Source organism: Lagopus leucura, unplaced genomic scaffold, assembly GCF_019238085.1.
Source record: "Lagopus leucura isolate 7727_CA_CO unplaced genomic scaffold, USGS_WTPT01 Super-Scaffold_810, whole genome shotgun sequence".
NCBI lineage: Eukaryota > Metazoa > Chordata > Aves > Galliformes > Phasianidae > Lagopus > Lagopus leucura.
The window spans coordinates 13,022,458-13,035,632 of NW_024962261.1; the positions used below are offsets into that span (position 1 = coordinate 13,022,458).

Below are 13,175 nucleotides of genomic sequence, written 5' to 3' on the forward strand. Positions count from 1 at the left end.
AAATAAAATAAAATAAAATAAAATAAAATAAAATAAAATAAAATAAAATAAAATAAAAATCTGTAAAAGCTAGCATGGGTTTGGTGACAAAGGCAGTATGATCTCTTACTTAGCTCAGTTTATTTATTTCTGTCAAGAACTTCTAAATGCAGCTTAGATACTATATATAAACACATATGCTCCCTTCTCTCATGATACAGTTAACTGCTGATTAAACTGAACTGGATATGACCATTACTATGGATGCAAGCAAAAGTAAACAGTAATCTGATGTCAGATACTCTGTCTGTAGCAGAGTTCTTGCTCTATGTGTGTCTTAGCCAAGTCAGAGTTGCCAGTGAGTAGTACATGGTCAGTACTAATAATAAAGTGAAGAAGAGTTACGCCAGTCTTCTGAGCAAAATAGCTGATTTTGAGAAAGCTGTAGTAATGACAGAAAAACAGTCTCCTTGCAGATTTCTCTTTCCCTGTGCAACTCAGCACATGGCAAAATGTTTCTGCAGCAAAAAGCAAGGTATAGGAAATTTGATAAAATAGTGCAGGAGAAGCAGCATGCTCAGTTCAAACAGGCGGCTTTGGAACCATATGTCTTTTGATTTGTGCTCTAAATAATATGCCAGCAATTCAGCTGCTGATTAGAGAAGGAGTTTAAAGCTGCTGAAAATAGGCAGAAATACTGACTTTTCAATTTCCTGATCCTTGAGCTTTGAAGTCTGCTCTGATCAAGAGCCCTGGTTCTTCCTTCTAAAACCCCAACTTCAATTAGGATGAGTGCCATCCACTAGTTTTTCAGGCTCAGAAAGTTATCTTATGCCAGAACAATAAAGTTAAAAAATAGGTTTTCTAATATAAAGCCAAAGCAGGAAAAAAAAAAAAAAGGAAAAAAAAAAAGTAGTATCAGTGTTTTTATGTACAATACAAGGTCTATCTAAGGTTAATCTTGTTTAACATGTCTGGAAACATGAAAAACAACTAAGCACAGGTAAAATATCTACATGTTCCTTATCTCACACACACACTCCACCACACAATTGAAAACACTGTGCTTAGGAGGAGAAGCAGAAGAAATCTGTATAAAATGGAAAACTGAACAGACAAGCAGTGAAAAAGAATGATGAAGGCTCAGTGCTGCAGTGCCTATCTAATCTCCTCACAGTGACAGAAACTATGGCTTTCACGTACATGTGGGTCTGTAGGAGAGGTATGGAAAGACCTGTGAATTGGAATAGAACACAGAATGCGGTTGAGAATCTCTCAATATAGAGATTTCCTATGAATGATTTGAATCCAGGCCTGTTGCTTTTAAGTTGTCAGGAGATGAGACAAATGTTTTGGTGCGGGACTAGTTCTCTGCTCAGATGCCCCTCAAGACCTGAGGTCGGGACGTAACAAGCAGCAGCTTTGCCTCATATAGTTAGAAAGAAAAGTTATTCAGGACTAATGGCTTTCTTCACCTATAAACTTTATCATGTAACAACTGTTACAAAATAGAAGGTGAAGATGTCCTCCAGAAGCACACAGAGACAAGTCCAGGGGGGCTACACGTATTGCAAAAATTACAGAGCATTGTTAACCCCTTGCAGTAAGCATTACTTTAATTTCAGGTGACACAGAACGAACACTCAACAAAAGACTATGAAAGAAAACACCTAGGAAACAAAGAGGCTTTTCTGAACGGAAAGTCTCATAAGCTGAAAGAATACATCTGGGTATAATACACAACATGACATCTATGTAACACAATCTATTGTATGCAATTGCCACAGTCAAGTAGGCCAGAGGGCAAATGAAACAAAAGAAGTCCCAGTAAATAAAAGGCAATTGTGGAAATTCTGTTCAATACTAAGATCATCTTGTGAAGCATGTAAGCCTAAAGAGGGTTTTCAGCATTTATTTCATGCTCCTGCAAACACAGTCAGAGCTGACCTACTACCTTTACATGCAAATGGAGGAAGTCCTTGAATGCATACATCAGCATGATAGAGATTCAGATTAAAATGCAAGCAAGCCCAGAGAATTCCTTGAAAGAAGGATGGTTAACACTGAAAATTAAGTAACTAGAAATCAGTTCTGGCACAGGAGCAAGCTGGAGAAGGGGGAACTAAACAACTTGCAGTAAATAAAATAGTAAAGTAATTATAATAGTTGGCATTGCAATTATTTTAGCACTGAGAGTTATATTCAAGTAGTCTCCTAAAACTCATTTTTTAAGATGCCATAGAAAAGAGAAAAACAAATCTTCTGTATGCAAAATTGAAACATTGTTTGTTCAAAGAATATTTGCATATAGTCAAAAACACCAATTCATCAATTTTTTTGATTGCCAATCAAAATTCTGAAGTCTGCAGTTTTGAACCAAGTAAGAAGACAAAGTTCTTGAAGATTCAAGTTAGTCAGATTCAATGCACGTAAGAAAAAAAGTCAATCTACACTTTTAATAAAGCTAACAAGTTATTTAGAATTTTGAGAGTAATTTGTTTCAGTACAATGAAGTAATAAACTTATAAATTATTTAGAGGGGTCTTCATTCAAACAAATTATAGGGTTTTGTTAGTTAAAGAGGTAAGCCACATTAGTGTGTGGGAAGTGTGTTAAAAAGCACTGCAACATCAGGGATTTCTGTTTTTAATACATGTATACATCCATGGTTTGTTTACACTGCACCTCTAACTGTTAAAATCTGGTACTATAATCCTTGTTATTTGTTCCTTCTACTCTCAATATAGAACATTTCAAGGGAGGGATCACTTTTCAATGGCTAAAATGAGTTCACATGTCACAGCATTCACTATCTCCTACTAATACAGGTTTACACTACAGAGAAGAGAAACATGCTATCTTCATCATATGTAATCTCATTTCTATAAAACTTTCTTCCAGTCAAAAATATAGTAAGTCCATATTACTATCATTGTAGAAAAATACCTAATACTTCCAGGTCAGGTTTGTATCTTGAAATTTCTGATAAAAGTATCAAAGAAAAGCAAAGCCAACTTTTAATGCAGTTTATTCTTCAGTCAGGAAGAATATTGCTTTTTAAATAGGATATAAAATTGCTCCTTTTCATAGACTTCATAATGTACTAAGGAGATCAATGAAAGTTGATATTACCGACTAGTGAAGAAATATGACTAGTGTATAAACATTTGATAAAGAACAGGATTTTTTTAAAAGCCATATTGGCTTTTGGTTCATCCATTGAGAAGGGTTGGGTTAATGCCAGCTGTTCCTGATGTTACTCATAATTTCTTCCTATAAGTAACACATACGATGAATTGAAGGCTCCATTAAACTTTCCAAAACATGGGTGTATAGGAAAAATCTAAAACAAAACAAATCAAAACAAACAAACAAAAAAAAAACAAAAAAAACAGCGTTGATACCACACATGCAGGGCTGAGTCACACTCGAAAAAGCCAAAGATGACAAGGAAAAGGATATGATAGAGAAAACGCTGCTGCTGCAGCAGGGCCCTATCTAGCTGGAGGCACCTTCGGCCAGCACTGCACGGAATGGCATGTGCTTCTTGCCCTACCTGCTCCCATGCTCAGAACAAACAGCTTCATTCTTTGGCCAAAGGTCTATCTGCAGATGATCCACCTTTCTGGCACAAAAAATCATTTGCTTGCACATCTTCACGGGCATCTAAAGATTTGCAGTCTTGGGATCACAGAAAACAGCAATCTTAGTTAAAATGTCAAAGAGACATCACTGAGGTAAAAAATGGATACAAAAATATCTTCTGTTCACTGAAGGACTGTAATAAATAGTATCAGTAAAGGAGCTCAGTGTTAAAAAGTCAAATCTAACAGGTGGGGAAATTTGTATATACGGTCATAGCTGAGTTGAAGTCAATGGACCTATGACAATTTACACTCACCAGGGATATGGTCCGTGAATTTCGCTACCAGATGCTCACCGAGTTTAACAACATTCCCCTACATCAGCATTACAAGTTAGATAAATACTAATGAGTAGCATTTATTTTTGTGCTCTTATCTGAGAAAACAATGTAATAAGAGATAAAACCTAAAAAAAAAAGGTAGTTAACGTCACATTTACAGAGCAATTGTGCTGAGTGTGATTTGAATATCTGCTAGTTGTTATAAAGTATGTTGTGAATTGAAACTCTAGATTCAATGTCCAAGTAGAAAATTACAATTACTTATTCCACCGATTCGACTAAATGATGAATTTGTTAATCATAGTACTCAAGGTACCATTTCAAATCAGATAATAGATAAAGCATTTCACTGAAATTTCATTAATGAAAGCACAGCTGCAAACAAATTTAGTCTATGCAACAAAGTAGAGAAAAATAAGATGTCAGACAGCAACTTCTCAATAACCTTATTTTTAGCCTACCACAAATATTCCCACAAACGATAACAAAAGTTACGTTTTAAAATGCAAAGCTCAGATTTTAAAATCTGCTTCTAAAATTCATTTTATATGTACATTCATGAGTCATAAAAGGAGGATGGTTTTAAAGCAAGGAATTTAAAAGGCATTTAAATATACAAAAGAAGAGGAGGGCATCAATAATGTTTGAGCTGGTCTCCATTGAATCACAAACCAAACTGCTGTACTCAAAAAGCACTGCTTTTCATGGGTGTCAACACTTCCAAATGAGCCATGCCCTTGCAGCAAGCTCCTGCGTTTAAAGATTTAAGTGGATTAAAATCCATGAAAATTGGTATTGACGACCCTTCTTTCACTGAATCATTTTCCATCACACCTCTAACACAAAATACGCTGCACTCACTAGAAAAATGTAGGAAAGAATTAAATATATAAAACAGTGGCAAGGAGTGCATGGCATCCTACTGGTGTTTAAGGGTATCCTGCACACTCAGATATTTATTACTCTTGTATATACTTACAAGAGGTTTCATTGCACCAAAACATAGTACTTCTCAATTACATAGAGAAGTAGAGACATAGGGGGGCTGTTCCTACGAAGGCTGTAGGAACATACAAGTGACTCTACAGAAATACAAGTTACTGTGCTGTTTTATCCACGACCCAGCACAGTCACTCAGTGAGTAACAATAACTCCAGCTTTTGGCAAATCTGCTTAATCATTTAAGCCATTTGCCAGGAGACAGAAGATAAATAATTTTGACATTTGTAATGCAGACTGTCCATCATGAAGATGAAAGAAGCGAAGCTAAACAAGAACACCTGCTTTATAAATTTCCACAAGGAGCAGAAGATTGTTCCTGGATGCATTACCAGCCATCATTCTCTGACAACCACAAACTCTTTTTCAATTTCTTTCAATTTACTGACACAGTATTTTTCTAAGTTCCCCCACTGCTTTCCTAGGTCTCAACGTGTTGGGACAAAGCCTTGAAATCACGAGTCAGCTGGAAATCCAAGGAAGGATGCCAGTCTTTGTTGAGTATTGGGTATTTTCAGCAAAAACATCTCTGTTATCATTAGAGTTACAGAAGAATTTTAAAATGAAAAAGCTTCAGGAAGCCATACTCATGGGAATGTGGACCTGGTCTTGCAGCATTCCACATTTTTGCTTACCAAAGAAATCATAGAGCCTCCCTCCACACTTTTTTTCTTTAAAAACAAGCTATCTTTCCTGGTATGTTACGACTGTGTAATAAATGGTATCCCTCTAACATCCCTGGGGAAAATCTGTAGGACCAATGAGCCTTTCACAGTTCCTCTAACAAGCAGCTCCCTGTTTCTCCCACTGCCAGAAAACAGAATTCTCCCTCACTTTTTATCTTTCCTTCTCATTCCATGCTACCTCTGAGCAAGTATACACAGCTCAGCCCTACGAAGATCTTGGAAATATTATATTATTGCTCATTTCATTAAAATCCATTGGCAAGATTTTATATGCATGTCTGCCTATGACAGGTAGGAGGTGGAAAGTCTTGAGAAAAAAAGAAGACTGAGAAAGCATAGTTAAAAACAACAGCCATATAAACCCAAAGAGAAGAGAAGGAGGCTACAACAAGAACAACAGAATTATTTTAAAAATAAATATGAAACACCATGGAAATGTCTCAAGCTTTTTTATTAGCATTATCCTTAATGATGGGAAATACAGCAGTTTTCTGTAAAGTGTTTCTTAGCTTTTTTAAATATGGCAAAAAAAAAAAAAATTCAAACATTTTTGTGAAAAATAGTTTTTAGTCATTTCAATTGAAAATTGTTTCGGAATTAAAAATGTTTTACCTGGACAAGTCCAAAAATGAAAGGAACCATATGGATATAATTTTTTTTTCCTTTTTGTTTTTTAAGATAACAAAGGTGGTTTTGTTATTTCAGAGAAGACAGAGATAACGTGTCAGTTGGAGAAATCATCACAGCATAGGGAAGAAATTCAAGGTTGCATAATTACAAGTATATGTAAGTGTGAACCTTCAGAGTTCTTCACAGATAATTTTTATTAAAGCTACAATACCACCAACTGTTCATACAATATTAAAATGTCAGTTTCACAATAATTTTTCCAGTCTAAAGAAAAAAAAAAAAACACACCAAAAACCAAAAAACTGGCATGTTCTGTTTATTAGAAAACCCAAGCACCAAGTAAGGGATTTCTTTACAAGCATCTAAGCGCTAATATGAAATACTCGTTAGATTTTCTGATACTTTTTATGGATGAAACAGGAGCGACTTATGGCAGGCAATACTGAAGGAAGCCACAGCCTGGGAATGTTTTAGTGTTAGAGGCAATTTTCATAGCTCTTCTAGAAAAAAAATCAGAGCTGGAATCTTCCAAAGATCAAAGCTAATTTATCTCTTTTTAACTTCAAAATATATGGCTCAGGTGATCTGAAAGACAGGTCCTGAGAAAAAACACAGTTTCTGTCATTAAAGAAAAGTAAAAAATAAAAAGCACATTCCAAAAACCAAACCACTACCAGGAAAAAGAATAGCCATTTGATTGCAACGCTGCCATGTTCCCTGCTATGAGCAGACACCTGAGACATGTTGGGACATGCCTTTTGCTAAACCCATGGAACACTACACAAATCTGTCCAGCCTTTATGTCGTTTCCATCTCATCCCAGCCTGTGAGAGAGCAGACAGTAAGTTCTGCAAACACCCTATCTACAGCAAACTTCAGAGTGTGTGAGAAAACTAAACAGTTTGGCAACTGTGTCATGGTTATAGCTTAAGGTTAAATGAGGCAATTATACAAGCAGCTTGCTAAGAGCCCAGGAAGACAAAGAATTCAGGCACCGGAGGCAGTAGCAGGTTGGGGGTGCATAAAGAGGCTTCTACCAGAAGAGCACACAGTTCTCCTTAATCTGGAGCAAAACTTAATATTTTTTTCTCTTGCTATTCATTTCTGTCAACTTGTAAGTGTGCTCCTTCTCCTCTGGGCTGGTCTGCTCTGAGACAGTAGCCTGTTACTACTGCTATCTGCTCCAGCAACAGGGGTCTGGTTGGTACCGGTAAGGAATACAGATCTCACAAAGTATTCTGATGTGTCATCACGATTCCACATAATAGGATTGTTGATTTTCTCCAGATTAGGAAAACTAGCTTCTACACAGGAAATTTAATGCCAGTTACTATCAGAGCCCCTGAATTCTCAAGAAGAAAAATAGACATGAGTTCCTCTGCCCAGCCACTGAAACAGGATAGGAATAAGCTGCTCTTGGCTCAGCAGCAACATCTGTGGGGCTGGTGGCACAGTGCCTTGAAGCACCCACATCTGTTGAAAGGTCTGTCCAGGCCTCATGCACTCCTAAATGACAATTTCCCCCTTCTTTTCTTCCTTTGAACTTTAAACCACTTACTGAACATTTATCGCAACTCATTTACTTTCACCCCTGTTCTTTTCATTTTTCCTATTCATACGCTTACTATTGGTTAAATATATTTTTAAATTAAAATCTTATAAAAATGTAATACTGGATACTGCATTTTGCCTCAAACAAAGCAAAACAGTTCACATGCAAAATTCACTGTTGCAATTTGTTTTCATATGCCACACGCAGGATATCACACAAACAGTATTACATGTTAGGATGTCAGTAGCAATTCTAGCCGCTCCACAGCTCCATAAATTAATCTAATCAGGCTTGACATTACTAAACTATTCATTAATATGAACAAATAGGGAAAACTCAACTAGGAAATCAAATGTATCTCCTAAGTTTAGCATGTCAGGACTTATCTCGTAATGGTTGAAAATGGAGATCATATGAATACTGATACACCTCTCAGTCTGAGTGACAGAAAATTTACAAGCAACTGCACATTGCATTGTCTTGAAACTACTGGGTATTAAGAATATGTTTTAAAGTAACAATTAATAAACTGAATTTTGTTACAGAAGAAAGTAGGAAGGCAGTCTGCATTCTTCTCACCAGAAGTGCACAGGTTTATTCTTTTTTTTTTTTTTTTTTTTTACCCCATTCAGTCCCGAGGTGGTTTTTTTGTTTTTTTTTTTTTTTTTTTTTTTTTTTTTTTTTTTTTTTTTTTCTGGCGAGAAACTTCTAAAATTAACACTGTATGTGTTTCCCTCATCATTCTGCTCATTGCTTTGCAACCTGAAACTACTTTATTCCATGATGTGGGAAAAAAAGATTTTTTTTCAAGTGTATTTTGTAAAACTGCCAGATGAGAACACCAGGATTTCTGTACAGAGGCCATCATGCTGAGACTTACCTTCTCTACTGAGCTAAAACAACCAATTTCCCAATTTGAAAGGAAGCATAGTAAGATGAGTGGAAATGAAAATAAATGCTTTAGGGGGAAAAGACCTGTGTCTCTGTGTGAGCACAAAGGTTTAAAAACAAAATTTCTGTGATATACCAAATATTATCTCCCATGTGAAGCAATCCATTTTCTCTTTTGTGTTACAATCAGATTCATCCACATAAGAAATGGAACACTTATAAATGATTTTTCTGAGAAGCATGAGAGAGACTGTGCCTAAGATGAGCTTCTTGCCATTTTAATTTTAGAGTAGTATTACAGTATTCCTTCAAAGACTTCAGATATTAGGATTAATAAAGAAGTACCAATTTTAAAAAGCAAATTTCCTTACTATTTCTTTTTCCTACTCTCTCTTTTTTGAAACAGTGCACTTTACCACACTCTGTGTTTCTTAGTTTTGAGGGAAAATGTTTCAATTTTATCAGTTTGTGCCATCTGCTTCACCTTTTGTCAAGTACAAAAAAAAATAAATTGCATCTATTGTTTGTTAGGATCATCCAGAGAACAAAATTGTACAAAATATAAGGAAAAAATGAACCATAAAGCGATAAAAATTGAAAGGATTATTTATGGTGTGGTGTTACAACATTAGCTTATTTTGTTAAATAGGCCACTTTCCATTAGAATAGTGTGCCTCTGCTTTAGAGCCTAACTACAATATTCACCCTTTCCCTGTGTGCACTTAGAAGCTATTCAGCGCCCTAAGGAACTCTAATTAAACACAGTGTGGCATCCAATGCTGACAGGAAGTCTTAGGGACATTTAACTGTCCTTTTGTAAGACATACAATAAATACTTTGAAAGTCATTTAAGCTACAGAATGAAAGAAAGAAGGGAAGGGAGAGAGGGAGGAAGTAAAATCAAAACAAACTAAAGATCCCTGGTTATATCAGGGATGTCCAACAGCTGCAAGAACTACTTGCCAAAAGCCCAAAAGCCATTGCTACTTTGAAAATCAATTTACATGTATCCTTAAAAGGATCAACAAATGTCTTCTTTTGCTTACAGTTTATTTGGTAGTTTAATATAAATTGCTTCACCGAGATGTCCAAACCCAGACACCTGCTGCTGATCTTGAATTTGTTGGAAGAGGGCAAATTGGTGTCACATTTTTTACAAACTCAGAGCTGTGTGCTGCTCTTGGCCATACATGCACATCTCAGAATTTCTCAGCAGAGTAGGAGGGATGCTTTCCCAGCCCACTATGGTACTATGGGTAAATTCTCTAGACACAAACCATCAACTATCTTTAATATCCATCTGTAAGTTAAACTTCCAAATTTTGGAAAAGCTTTGGAACCTTCTCTTAGGAAAGAGAAGGTTCATATGCTTTGTTGTGCTGCCTGCTTGGTTCCCATATACAAAAAACAAAGTGGTATGCATTACATTTATTACATATTCCACCCATTTAAAAGGGTGCTATTGCTGTACAGCTAGGAGAAGGTGTTTCCCCAAATTTAAACCAAAGTCAGCTTAACTGTAAGAGCAGACAAAAGTGTAATTAACTGACACTTCTTCCTAAGCTGTTTAGAAGCCTTGACCAAAAGCAGGCAAGTCCCATAAGCATAACTTTTTGGCACTGCAATCAGGCTGTCACATACTGCAGCGCAAAATAGCTGCAATTACACTGTAAAATTCAGGGGCATTTGATTTCTGTAGTATTTCTATAGTATGACAGAGAAGGTACAGCTTTTCTGGAGGTTTGTTTTTACTCACTTTTGCATGTGCTTGGCGTAATTTTGTGGAAGTTTCTGAACTAGTAAGTAGTGGACTAGTAAGTGTAACAGAATGAAATAAAATATTAACCATTTTTTCAATGTTCCCTGGCAACTTCTTTCTTCTGTTCATTCCTTCCTTTAAAATGAAGGAAAAACCAGCCACTTGCAATAGTTTCTTCAGATAACAAGTTGCAGATAATACAGACACAGCTTCTGGCTTCACGTGCATGTCTCAGGGTCACACCTGGTAAGATTGAATATTGGCTAGGAGAAACATAATCTCTGCTCTGAGGAATAGAAAGAAGGCTGTCCTATGCACAGACATTGTGTCTGCTCCACAGTGTTAATCATGTTAGTTACAATACACACTTGATGTTTAAATTAATTAATTTTCTAAGTCCATGTTGAACTCATACTTCTATCACTGCATAACATAGATCCTTCACAATTTAATCACTAATGCTTAGAAAATGTGTAAATGGAAGATTAAAGCCAAGTAAATAACGTAATGTGGGAAGAAGCCAGAATCTTTTGTGGTACCAAGTAACCCAAACCAGTACTTCTGCCTTGAATTACACATATTCTAGGTTTTTCATGAGAAAAAAAAAAAAAAATGGTGTTGTTCAAAATAACAAATGTAAGTGTAGAATAAAATGTCTCCGTTGCCATTACAGACAGCTAACTATGCTTCTTCTGAGTCTATCATACAGCTCTGGACCAAACAATTTTCAGTTACATACTTGTTTGTGACAATATAATTATGAGCCCTACTAGGATACTGTGTAAGTGGAGTAAAAAAAAAAATAATAATAATTACTACACCAAAAAAAATTACATTCTAAAGTAGATAAGAGAAATACGTCATGAAAAAAGAAGAGTTATGGCTGATTCACTGAAGCCTTGTTATCTACAAATTTCTGGTCTCAGCCTACGCAGTTTGTAAAAGGACACTTAAAGAAGTGGACCAGTAGATCTGTGGTAGTGGATCAAAATTCTCTGATAAGAATCCATGTCTCACACCAAGGTAAAATACAGGCTTCCCTCCAACCCTGAAATTAAAAAGGAAACTAACACATAGGGGCTAGAAAGAAACTGCAGCATGTTCCAGCCAGATCCCCAAACTGGATTGTGAGAGAGAGGGCCAGGAAATCTGCCAAGGCAAACATTTGCTGTTTAATGTGGACCAGCTTGGGACAATTTTTGCCTCAGTTCCTCATTTGTTAGATAGGAACAATATTCCCAGCTTTCAAGAGAGAGAATGCACCCTAAACATTTTGAAGTTATCTGATTGCTAATAGTGAAAGGCACAGAAATTCTGAAGATTGACCTTATATCCATTTGATGTATAAGAAACGGGGAGACAAAGGTTAAACAAGTTGCTGCAGTCACACATGGAGACAGGAGCATAGCCAGAAATTGAATCCAGACCTCTGAAATTACAGTCCAGTCTTTTAACCACAAAATTCTTCTTCTTGCTTGATTAAAGCAGGAAACCAGAACACAAAGTATGTGCTTATTCTCCAACTTCAACATGGTACCACAAATATCTATAGAAAAATATATATACTTCAGATATGGTCATCTCAGTTAAGTGTGTATTCTGAAACAAAAGGCAAGTATTTTTTTACAGCAAACATTTTTTTCAGGAGTAGTCTGTAGTAGTTTTATGATTTGTATCAGTACTCCATATCTTAACATCATGTAGAGCACTGTGAGTTAAAGAGTTAATGATGCAGTTCTGTGGATTGTTCTTAATTCCAGTTACTTGGTCTCAAAAAAGCAAACTACAGCTCTCAGAAGACTTCATAATTGCATTTCTGTTTTCCATTTAGAGTGAAGGATAAAACTGACTAGGAGGCACAACACTGTCTATTTCTCTGCCCGCTTTGCTGTGTGTTCTCCCTATCTGTCTCACCTACAGCATTAGAGCAAGGTCTTTGGTTTGAGACACTCTGTCTCTCATTTTATTTATTAGCTTCAATTCCAATTATATTGTATTTTATTGTATTGCCTCTCATTCCACTATCATATTTAGTGAATTTGTTGTTTTTCTTAGCTTGTTACCACTGTTTCTTTTTGTTTCATCTAGGCCCATCTCCCTATCTTTTCCCCTCTCCCCTCAGGGTGTGGGAGTGTGAATCCCTTCATCCCCTGTCACCAAACTAGGCTGAACCAGGCCGTACCTAGTACATGATAGAAGTACTATTTTTTAACACCTAGTACTTAGATGCCTGAATAATTGTAAATTCTGATTTGAAATAGCCATGTATTGGGTATAAAAACATCTGTTAATGTGAAATGTAAGAAACATCCTGTGCCTGAACTACATTTAGACTAGAAAAGAGTTTTTGCCTCTCCAAGGAAAGGAAAGAGATACAAGTGGTGGTGCTGCTGTTCAACTGTAGGGAAGCATTTCTCCTTTGTAAAGTGTTTACTTTTACTTGCCAGACAGATCCAGTTAACAAAATGTTTTTTGCCCACAGCTTCGGCTCTCTTCCTGGATGACCTCAGACATGGACAGGGAGGTGAGCTCGGTTCAAAGTACTCCAGTGTCCCATTCCCTTTCTTTCTCTTTTTCAAGGTCTCACAGCCTCTTTTCCAGCTTGCGATAATGTGTAAATTTATCATATACTTGCACCCACAACAAGGCTGTATGACCACCTCTCACATCAGACACAAAGTCACCACTGTGCAAGGGCACAGGTGTGCTTTGTCTACATAATAAACATGGGCTATGCAAGCTCACCCTTACCTT

General features: G+C 36.4%; 1 protein-coding gene across 1 annotated transcript in view; it reads right to left on the bottom strand.

Moving 5' to 3' along the window:
* Positions 1 to 13,175, bottom strand: part of ROR2 (receptor tyrosine kinase like orphan receptor 2) — a 153,562-nt gene that overhangs the window by 16,071 nt on the left and 124,316 nt on the right. The gene's annotated exons all lie outside the window — the stretch shown is intronic.